Raw genomic sequence first — 10,551 nt, 5'->3', positions numbered from 1 at the left:
GAAAAGCAAGACTTCCTTCAGGTAATTTATAAGGTCAAGAAAGAGCAGTGGTTTTCTTGACTTTTTATCATTGTGAACAGGGCTGTACCCTACCTGCTTTGCAGAACATAGCTACTGAAGTTTATAAATGGTTGTCATAGCCTGGTGGCACAGTGGTTAAATGCTTGGGTTACTAACAAAAGTTTGGGAGTTTGAAACCACTAGCTACTTCATAGCAGAAAAAAGTGGCAATCTGCTTCTATAAAGATTTACAGTATTGGTAACCCTGTGGGGCATTTATACTTTGTCCTCATTCAAAAAACACTGCTGTCTAGTAGGAGCAGACTCATAGTGACCCCTTCTTGGGTTTCCAAGTTGGTATCACTACAGAATTAGATTGTCCAATCTTCCTTCTGAGGAGGGGCTGGTGGGTTTGAACTGCTAGCTTTCTGGTTAGCAGTCAAATGCCTTAGACACTATGCCACCAGAGCTCCTACACTGTCTTATGAGGTTACTATAAGCTGGAATTGACTCAATAGCAACCAGTTTGGTTTTTGGTTTGATTATGGCCCACATGTATTTGGGCCAGGTGAAAAGATGATGAATTTGATATTTTATTGTTATTGTTCACAATAGCCAGATGTACAAAGGTGAATTGACCAAATGTTGCATACAGGTTTTCTCCCACATATACATGTTTGTTGTTATTGTGCTGTCATATACTCTCAAGTCAATTCTGACTTATAGTGACAGAGAGAACTGCTTCAAGGTTTTCCTAGACTGAATATTTATAGGAGAAGATCACCAAGTCTTTTCTCCCATGGAGCTGGTGGTGGGTTTGAACAGCTGAACTTTTGAATAGCAGCTGGGTGTTTAAACCACCAGGGCTATATATATATATAATACATACAGGTAGAGTATGCAAAACCTCCCATTGTACACTTCCTTTACACATTTCATTATTATTTTAACTTTATATTAATTCAGAAATTTATTTTAGTAATTTAATAGAATATTTTAAAGCAAAAAAAAAAAAGACAACTAGATTTCTTATTCCATGACTTATGTGTCCTTTGAGTGTCATAGAGTGACCATATTACCATAAAATATGCACCAATAAAATAATTAAATGTACAAGTTTATGTTTTATGAAATCTCTCTTTTCTGTATTTTTAAAAATAAAAGGAGTATATATTTTTCTACTTAGCTATATAATAAATTTTTCTTCTTTGAAATAGAAAAAAAACACAACTTAAAAGCTGAGCACTAACATGCAGTAACTATCAAAGAGGAAGATAATATGTATTTTCCTTAGATATGTTTCAATTCTTCTCATCCTGTGGTACAACTGAATGAATTAATATTTTACAGAATATATTTTGGGGAATTCTATCTAATATGTATATATGTGGATGGGAGCATTTTGCCTGATCCCCCCTTCAAAAAAAATTATTTAATTCACTAATTAATCAATTCAAGATTCATTGAGACCCTACTACTTCCTCTTTCTCTGCTTTGTGGATGAAAATGATTCAAAGATGGTCTTTATACTGTTTATAATTTATTTCGTTTTATTTTTTTACAATATAGTCTATGTTTTGGTTACCTAGTGCCACTCTGAGAGGAATATACCACAAATGGAATGGCTTGAACAAATAGGAATTTATTTATTTATTTATTTATTCTCTCACACTTTGGAGGCCTTAAGTCTGAGTTCAAAGTACCAGGCTCTAGGGGCTGGATGAAAGCCCCTCAACCTTGGGCTTCAGCTCTGCCTCCTGATCCTGGCCCACTGAAGCTAGAGGCTTTTCTTCACTCAGCTGCTAGCTCCTGAGACTGACAAGCCCAAGGTTGACAAGTAAAAGGGCACAGTCCCGATGTTGCCAAACCACACAGCAGGTCATTAATTCAAGTCCATTGAAAGTCCCAAGGTTGGCAGAGCATGGCAGGCTGCTGAACAATGACCCAGCTACCTGTAGGGTTCAGGCATGCCATAAGCTGGGGACCATTCTGCAAGGCATCTCCTTATATACAGGAAGCAGACCACATCCCTAAGGTAGCTACTCAGCTGTTCACCGTAGAGTCCACCATGGAGTTGATTACCAGTCTCATCATGGGGAACACTACATCCAGCTGCCCAGCCATTCAATCAGGCCCAGACAAGCTGACACACAAACTTAACTACCACAATTCCACCCCTTGTCAACTTGGCACCAGTACAGATCTTCAATGGGTGGCATCTGTACAGATCTCCTTCACTGGGTGGCTCTAATCCCCTGGTCCCTGAGTGGGAACATCAGCCCCTTGAACTAATGGGCCTCATTCCTCTACCTTTTGGTCATGGTAGCCCCGCCCCTTTCTCTTGGGCAGCAACTATTGCTCCATCCCACTGGCCCACATGAACAAGCAGCCCCACACTACAGAAGCAAGTTGGTGAAGGTCAAATTCTTTGAATCCTAGGGCGCTGTGGTGGTTCCACCCCCAGAGGCCAGGGTCCTACCCTTTGAGGCTGAGGCAGCTCTGCTTCTCATTTCCTTGGTCTGTCTCCTTCTGTCGATTAATGCCAAAGGCAACCCAGTCGGCCAGAAATCTACCTGCCCAAAAAGCTCTCAGCTTTCTTGCTCTGTGTGCCACCAAACCTGCTACTCTATTTCATGCTGATCTCTTTTACCAGTTAATGCCCAAAGACAACCCACTCTGCCAGGAAGCCACCTACCCAATGATATCCAGCTTTCTCCTTCATGGGCTGGTAAGGCTGTCGCTGTCTTATGCTAGTCTCTGGGCTCTGCTACTGCCGTCTCTCATACCACATGCTGGGGTCTCTCTGCTGGTATCTCAGGTCAAGGACACACTACACTCTTGTTTCCACATTTTAGGTATCTGTCAGGGCAGCACCCCACTCTCTCGGTACCATATTCTGTTTTTGTTACCTAGTGCCACTCTGACAGGAATATACCACAAATAGGATGGCTTTAACAAACAGGAGTTTATTCTCTTACAGTTTGGAGGCTTTAAGTACAAATTCAAAGTGCCAGGTTCTAAGCACTGGGTGAAAGGCCCTCAAGCTTGGGCTTCAGCTCTGCCTCCTGCTCCTGGCCCACTGAAGCTAGAGGCTTTTCTTCACTCAGACAACTGCTAGCTGCTGAGACTGACACGACAAGGTTGACAAGTAAAAAGGCACAGTCCTGGTGTTACCAAACCACATGGTAGGCCATTAATTCAAGTCCATTGAAAGTCCCACGATTGGCAGAGCATGGCTGGCTGCTGAACAATGACACAGCTACATGCATGGTTCAAGTGGCCTATAAGCTAGAGACCATTCCCTAAGACTTCTCCTTATCTACAGGAAGGAGACCACATCCCTTCAGCAGCTACTCAGCTGCTCAGAGTAGATTCTACCATGGAGCTGATTACGAGTCTCATCATGTGCTGCCCAGCCACTCAACCAGGTCCAGCCAAGTTGATATGCAAACTTAACTAACATTGACTAGTTATAAGTAGATTTAAATTAATTAATTAATTAAGTAATAAAACAAATTCACCACTGTTGAGTTGAATCTGAGTCATAGCGACCCCTCCTTGGTTTTCCAAGGCAGTATCACTATGGAAGTAGATTGCCCCATCTTCCTTCCAAGGAGTAGCTGGTGGGTTTGAACTGCCAGCCTTCTGGTTAGCAGTCAAATGCCTTAGGCACTACACTACCAGAGCTCCCTCAACTGCCAGAAGAAGTAACAAATCTGCTCAGTGAGAATGTTCCTTGGAAGTGAGAATGGCAATTCTTTGTCTCACCCACTTTGGTCATGTTGTCAGAATGGACAATTCCCTGGAGAAGTATATCATGCTTGGTAAAGTGAAGGGTCAGTAAGAAAAGTGAAGGCCCTCGATGAAATAGATTGACACAGTGGCTGCAATGATGGGCTCAGGTATAGCAAGGATTGTGAGGCAGACACAGAACTGGGCAGTGTTTCATTCTTTTGGACATAGGGTCAGAATGAGTTGGAGATGACTTGACGGCACCTAACAACAAAAGCAAGCCCATTGGTGGCACCAAAGAAAAGGGTGGTGAATATTACGGCATTAACAAAAACAGAAGAAAATAGAATAAAGTCCCTATGGAAGAATCTTTTATGCCCACTTCCAAATTGGCAATCTGGCTGGAAAGAAGTTATTCTCTGCATTTGGGCCAAGATGATATATTTGACATATATACTCCAGTCTATTTCTCAAGCATCTGTATCAAAATTTTTGCCATGATTTAAATCTGATTCAGGTGGTGAAGCATCTGGAAATCATGATGGTATTTACTGAACATCATAAAATATTGACATATGAAGCTTAAAATTATGTAATATACCATTTTGTGCTAAATCAGATGTCATTTTATGTGAGATTTTTCCATAGAAGAGGAGTGGCAGGTGCCAAATGCATAAGAAAAAAACTATGAGAGAAGCAGTTTAAATAAACCTGATTTTTTAAAATTAGTGAATTGGGAAAAATCTACGTTACTGTATTTTAGTGGTAGAACCTCTAAATCCACCTATCTGAACCACTCTTTCAATAGCCTAAGTGTGTATCAAACAGAAATGTGACTTTTTATTTAAGAACAAGTCTACAATATTATGTTTCATGGGCTGAAAGATGGAAGTACTAGTCTGGATGAAATTATTCTCCCTTTTTGAAACTAAACAAAAAAAAAAAGAGAGAGAGAGAGAAAATAATTGGTTACAGCCTTTTACTGCAGTTAGAGAATTATAAGAATTTGGGGTAGTTTGACTCTTTTGTTTTGCACATTTCTAATCCATCTTGGTATTTTGAAAAAAAAAAAAAAGAGTTATAAGGAGAACATCTGTTGCTATTCATGTCATTTTTCATCTACCTCAGGTTCCATAGTAGTTTAAGAGGGTCTCTCTCTCCCTCTTTTTTTTTTTTCTTTCATTGTACTTCTTTCTCAGACAGACATATATTCTAGTGTGAGGGGATGGGGGAGGGGGAATAGACACTAATAATGAAAAATAGACACTAATAAAAAATAAATGAAAAATAAAAAATTCAGTTAAATTTAAGTGCCATGTGAGTTGGCCAGATTAGCAAATAAACATATTAAACTCCTAGTTAAATTTAAATTTCATATGAACAAAAGTGATATTTTAGTATAAGAATGTTCCACACAATACTTGTAATAAGATGAAAATGTAATAGACACTGATTGGGGTACTAGTTCAGTCAGTTTTCCAACTGTCCCTTCACCAAAGACATGCCTCTGCACCAGCTTGCACCCATGGGCCTGTAGTCAGAATATTCCCTTGCATTCTCTTGTGTCTTCTCACTCCTGCACCTCAATCTCAGCTGATCTAGATTTTGCTCATTCTCAAATTCTATTTTCTGTAAACATTTTCTCAAACAGATACCAACTCACATTAATTTCTTCCCTTATAAATTGCCCTTACTGTTATTATCTTCAGTCAATTTTCCAACTGTCCCTTCACCAAAGCAGATTTAGTTTTCCAAAAATAGAATACCATATCCAGAAAAATTTTTGGCCCTTATTCCAATGGAATTTTCAGCATCAGTAATACTATTATTTAGAGAGTTATTTCATAGATAGTTCTTTCCTAATTTTTATATTAAAAAATTAATTAACATAAAAAATAATAATGTAATTATATTATAGACTTACAGCAATAATGATTTTTACAGTGCCACTAATCTCTAATGCAAATGGGACTTATTATTTCATACTAGACTTCATCATATTCTTTTGGTTTCTCATAGTATTAGAAGTCATATTGTGGAATTCAATTTACAAACTTGGCTACAGACCTACCTACCACAAATAATATAACACAGAAACATCAGTTAAGAAAGCATAATATGAAATAAGTAAATTCCTGACAAAATTAAAATTTGGAAGCCATAGAATCTAATTTTTATTGGACGGATCACCAGGGTGCCATTGTCATGATTGTCACTAAATGCTTTTACAAGTGACCCAAAGATTTTGAGTTTAAGAGAAGACCTCTACAGAAAATAGATTCTACCCTCGGATGTTTACTTTCCAAATGGGATCAGAGAAGAGAAATGAATGCATTAATTTACGTACTGTAGGAATTTTTATGGTTGTTGTTTTTAGTAGAGGGGCAGTTGCTTTCAAATATGATTTTCTTTTCTATTTTCTAGTTAATATAATCATACTTTTTCTTTCTGATAAAATGCTTCAAGGAAAATTGTTCCTGACTGCTCATTCCCACCAAAAAGAAGGTCCTATATATATATATATATATATATATATATATAAGAAATTAGCAGAACTATGGAGGTTATTGTTTATTTTAATGATCACTTTGTACTGAAATTTTGTATCGGTTAACAACCTTGCCCAATCCTGATCTATGCCAGAAAGTGTATGGAAATAACAATAAGAGGAGAAAGAAAGAGAATAAGATGGAAAAAAATATGTGCTTTGTGCAGGTATTTTACATACATAATCATATTCATAAGAATTCTATGAATCAGATGCTATTGTTTTCCCGTTTTTACGAATGAGGAAACAAATACAGCAACTAACCTATGTGAGATCCCACAGTAGCAGAACCAGGATTTGAACTCAGCACTGTCTGATGCCATAGATTTTGCTCTCAATCCCTGTACTTACAACTTGGAGATATGAGAGATGTAAGAAGGGAGAGTTCATGAACGTGATCATAGAGCAGAATAAGGCAATTCAAAATACAAATTGCTAGAAGATAGACATTATACTAAAACCACATATTTTTGGTGATAATTGGGTGATATGGATGGAAAAGGAAAGACAACTTCTAGGAACCCAGGCTAAACTCATAACAAGTTCCCCTCATGTTCCCAAAATTGTCTTGAAAAGTTCCTTACTCTCCTCAGATTGTATGGATGCTTTAAGTTGCATCCCAATGTAAAATATCCTTTGGAGATGACTGTGAAAATTGGTTTCTCTGATAAAACAAATGAATTTGAGTTTGTCATAAATATGTGATAGTTTTACAACAACAACAACAACAAAAAACCTCACTGTCATTGGGTCAAATCCAATTCATAGCGAACCCTCCTTGGGTTTCTGAGGCAGTATCTCTATGGAAGTAGATTGCCCAACCTTCCTTCTGAGGAGTGGCTGGTGGGTTTGAACGGCCAGCCTTCTGGTTAGCAGTCAAATGCCTTAGGCACTATGCCACCAGTGCTACTTACAACAAAAATACAATAATAAAATTTAAACTTCATTCTATTATTCTCATACTAACTTCAGGGATTTAATTGCTACATGTAACTAAATATAATCTTTTAATTTCTGTGAATTGAATTATATTTTTAATTGTATGTTAATCTTTATAATTTATTCATCTTTCTTTTATTTTAAACCCTAAATCATAAGGACATTTGGGGACAAAACATGCTTGTCAGTAATGTTTTACACAGTGTGACACATTAACTCATGTCAATTTTAGATAATTTCTCCAATTCTATTTTGAGTGTCAGAGATCTTTGGAGAGAAGGAAAAGGACTTACCTTCCCCAAGTGTGTCTCCTAAATGCCTAGGTGTAGTGTCATTTCCTCCTCTTATCCTAGATGAAATTCTGTCTATTACAATAATTTGTGGTTAAACAAAGTACTCAGGAACAATGACATTCTTTCCAGAAAGCTGATATGCATGACCCTAGGACAATGTTGTGTGTGTATGTGATGAAAGTTAGGGCAAGAAGTTTCCTGAAAATTCTCCTTATGCTTATAAAGACCAGCTATTTTTGTTTCAGACCAACTAGCCATCATATTGGACAACAAAGTATATTGGACTTCAAGGACATAAGATTTAGGAAACTCAATGAGGGAGGCAGAGAAAGGTAACAGAAACACTGGATAAGGAAAATAGAGCAGAGCAAATGATAAAAAAAAAAAATAAAGGAAAGGTTCTGCTTTCATACTTACTAAGTGTGAAAAAGGAGGAGACAGGTACAGGGAAATTAAATGGGCAATTAATGGTAGGGTCGTTATTTGAATGGGAAATTAAATGGGCAGGGCTGTTATTTGAATCCCACTCAAATGACACCAGACAAGTTTCTACTAGAGTTCCTGAAACAGATCAAAAAGAATTTCCGTAATATCTGCAACTAGAAAGGGATATGTTTAAGAAGTAATTTACAAGTTATTTTAAATTCTTCATGTCAAATCGCCTTGGAATAGAAAAGCTTGGTTTCCTTTGCCAGCCCAACCTGTCTGTCCCATGGCCTAGGACAGATATAAGCAGCGGTGCATGCGCCAGAATGGTCCTCCATGAGCGCGGCTTGTCTTTTCACTAACAGTCTTGAGCAGCCTGCAGTGACCTGCCCTTGAAGTGGTAGTTTAACAACCTTTGCCCAAGCACTCTCTGGCTCTTTGTACATCTTTAATAGTTTCCTTGATGGACTATGAAGAACTGCCAGATGACAGTTCTATTTCATTTTTGTCACTGCCTGGTGCTCCTTTTTTCTCCCTGGCTTTTTCTCAAGGGCATGATTCTATAAGTCAATGTGGCAATGTTCGCGATGGGTATTGCTCTTTCAACCACTGTATATTGATGCAGTGTGAGCGAGTCATGGACATGTCAAGATTTCAGGCCTTCAAAAAAGTAATCAAGGAGTATTTTATAAACTCTAATGTCCTTTCCATTGAAAGCAAATTGAAACTGGGGATTGGGATCTGATATTAAGGGTTTACTTTAAAACACTGCTGCCAGAGGCATAAAAAAGCCTCTTTGATTAATATACCATAGGATTTTTTTCGCTTGGAAAAAGCACAAGTGATGTGCTTTTGTTCCTCAACTTTTAAATAAAACATTTGTCATTCTTACATGCTGTTTATTACTAATTGCACAATTACTTTATTATATGACCCCAGAAAAATATTATTTGAGATTCCTCCTGCATATTCTATGTTTTAAGTAAATAATCACTTCAGTCAAAAATTATTTACTAAATTACATGATTCTTCAACTAAACATAATTGAGACGTCAAGTTTTTTTTTTTATTAGTGCTGCATAATGAAATAATTGAGGAATTAGTAATAAATTTTTCCTCTGTAATTTAGAAGAAATAAAACACATTTACTAGGGCTTTCTTTAGGAATGTGGGATTCTTGAAATTATCTTTCATAAAATTATGCTGATGTATGTCATACGTTTCTTCAGCAAAAGCAAAACAAAGCGAAATGGCTTCTCTTTATCATCTGTACAGAATCAGTATAGTTATCACATACTGCATAGATGTGCAGGCTTCTTTATATACTGTTTCTTTACATTGTCTCAGTATTGAGAGGGCTGATTAATTTCAAGTACTAGTATGCTGATACATTGGAAAACACTTCCATAAAGGCTTTTACATTTCAAATGTTACCAAATTTCAGTTTTTATACCAAGAATAGGGAATATCTTTTAAGCTACATAATGCTTTTTTATGACTTCACAATCAATATATGCTTACTATGACATGCACTGTAAGGCATTGCCTCAGACACTGTGAGGGATATGAAGGCAGATGAGATATGGGTCTTACTTTCAAGGAGCTCACCATCTACCAAGTTTTCCTGCTAGCAAGGAGAATAATGCATGTTCTTAGATAAGTAAGTACCAACTGTAAACAGATTTTGGCAAAGTGATAATGGATTTTTAGAAGAAGAGAACAATCCATGTGGCTTGGGAGGGAGAAGTGTGGGTTCATGAAAGGGAGATTGTCTAAAGACTGCATTTGCATTTGAAGAATACCAAAATCAAAAGAACCAAACTCACTGCCATCAAGTTAGATCTGACCTGGCCCTTCCTCAGGTTTCTGAGGGGTATCTCTACAGAAGTAAATTGCCCAATCTTCCTTCTGAGGAGTGACTGTGAGTTTCAACCTCCAGCAGTCAAATGCCTTAGGCAGTATGCCACCAGAGCTCCCATTTGAAGAATAGGTATTAATAATTAAAGTAAACATTAAGTGAGTTCTTATGTTGCCAGCTACTCTCTGATTCCATATCCATGTTTTTAACCACTAACCTGTATAGAATTTGGGTATGGAGGGACTCAGGAAGCACATATTCTTGAAAAAGGAAACAATATGAATAAAGACATGGAGGTGGACTGCGTTCTCTCTTCTTAATCAGTTGTAGTCAGTAACTTTGGTTCTGGTGTGTACAGAAGAACCATAACTTCATCTGATTGTCAGAGACCATACACTTGGCTGCTAACCAACATGTTGTAAATGTGAGTCTATATAGAGGTTCCTGGGAAGAAAGACCTGGAGATCACAGTCTGAAAAAAATCTGCCATTGAAAACCTGAGGAATACAGTTCTACTCTGACACAAATGGAGTCATCATGAGTTGAATTGACTGGATGGCAACTGATGATGGTAGTGGTGGTAAAGTTGAATTAGTTCACTTTCAACTTGCAATGCCTAAGGCATTTTACTACTAACCGGAAAGCTGCTGGGTCAAATCCAGCAGCCACTCCTTGGAAGGAAGGTTGGGCAATCTACTTTCATGGTCGCTATGAGTTGGATTCCACTCCACGGCAGTGAGTTTTTTTTTTTTTTT

The sequence above is a fragment of the Orycteropus afer genome, unplaced genomic scaffold (genome assembly GCF_000298275.1).
Source record: "Orycteropus afer afer isolate SDZICR_OR568_19922 unplaced genomic scaffold, OryAfe1.0 scaffold00068, whole genome shotgun sequence".
Taxonomy (NCBI): domain Eukaryota; kingdom Metazoa; phylum Chordata; class Mammalia; order Tubulidentata; family Orycteropodidae; genus Orycteropus; species Orycteropus afer.
The sequence above is the reverse complement of the archived record's forward strand: the minus strand, read 5'-3'. Positions refer to the sequence as shown.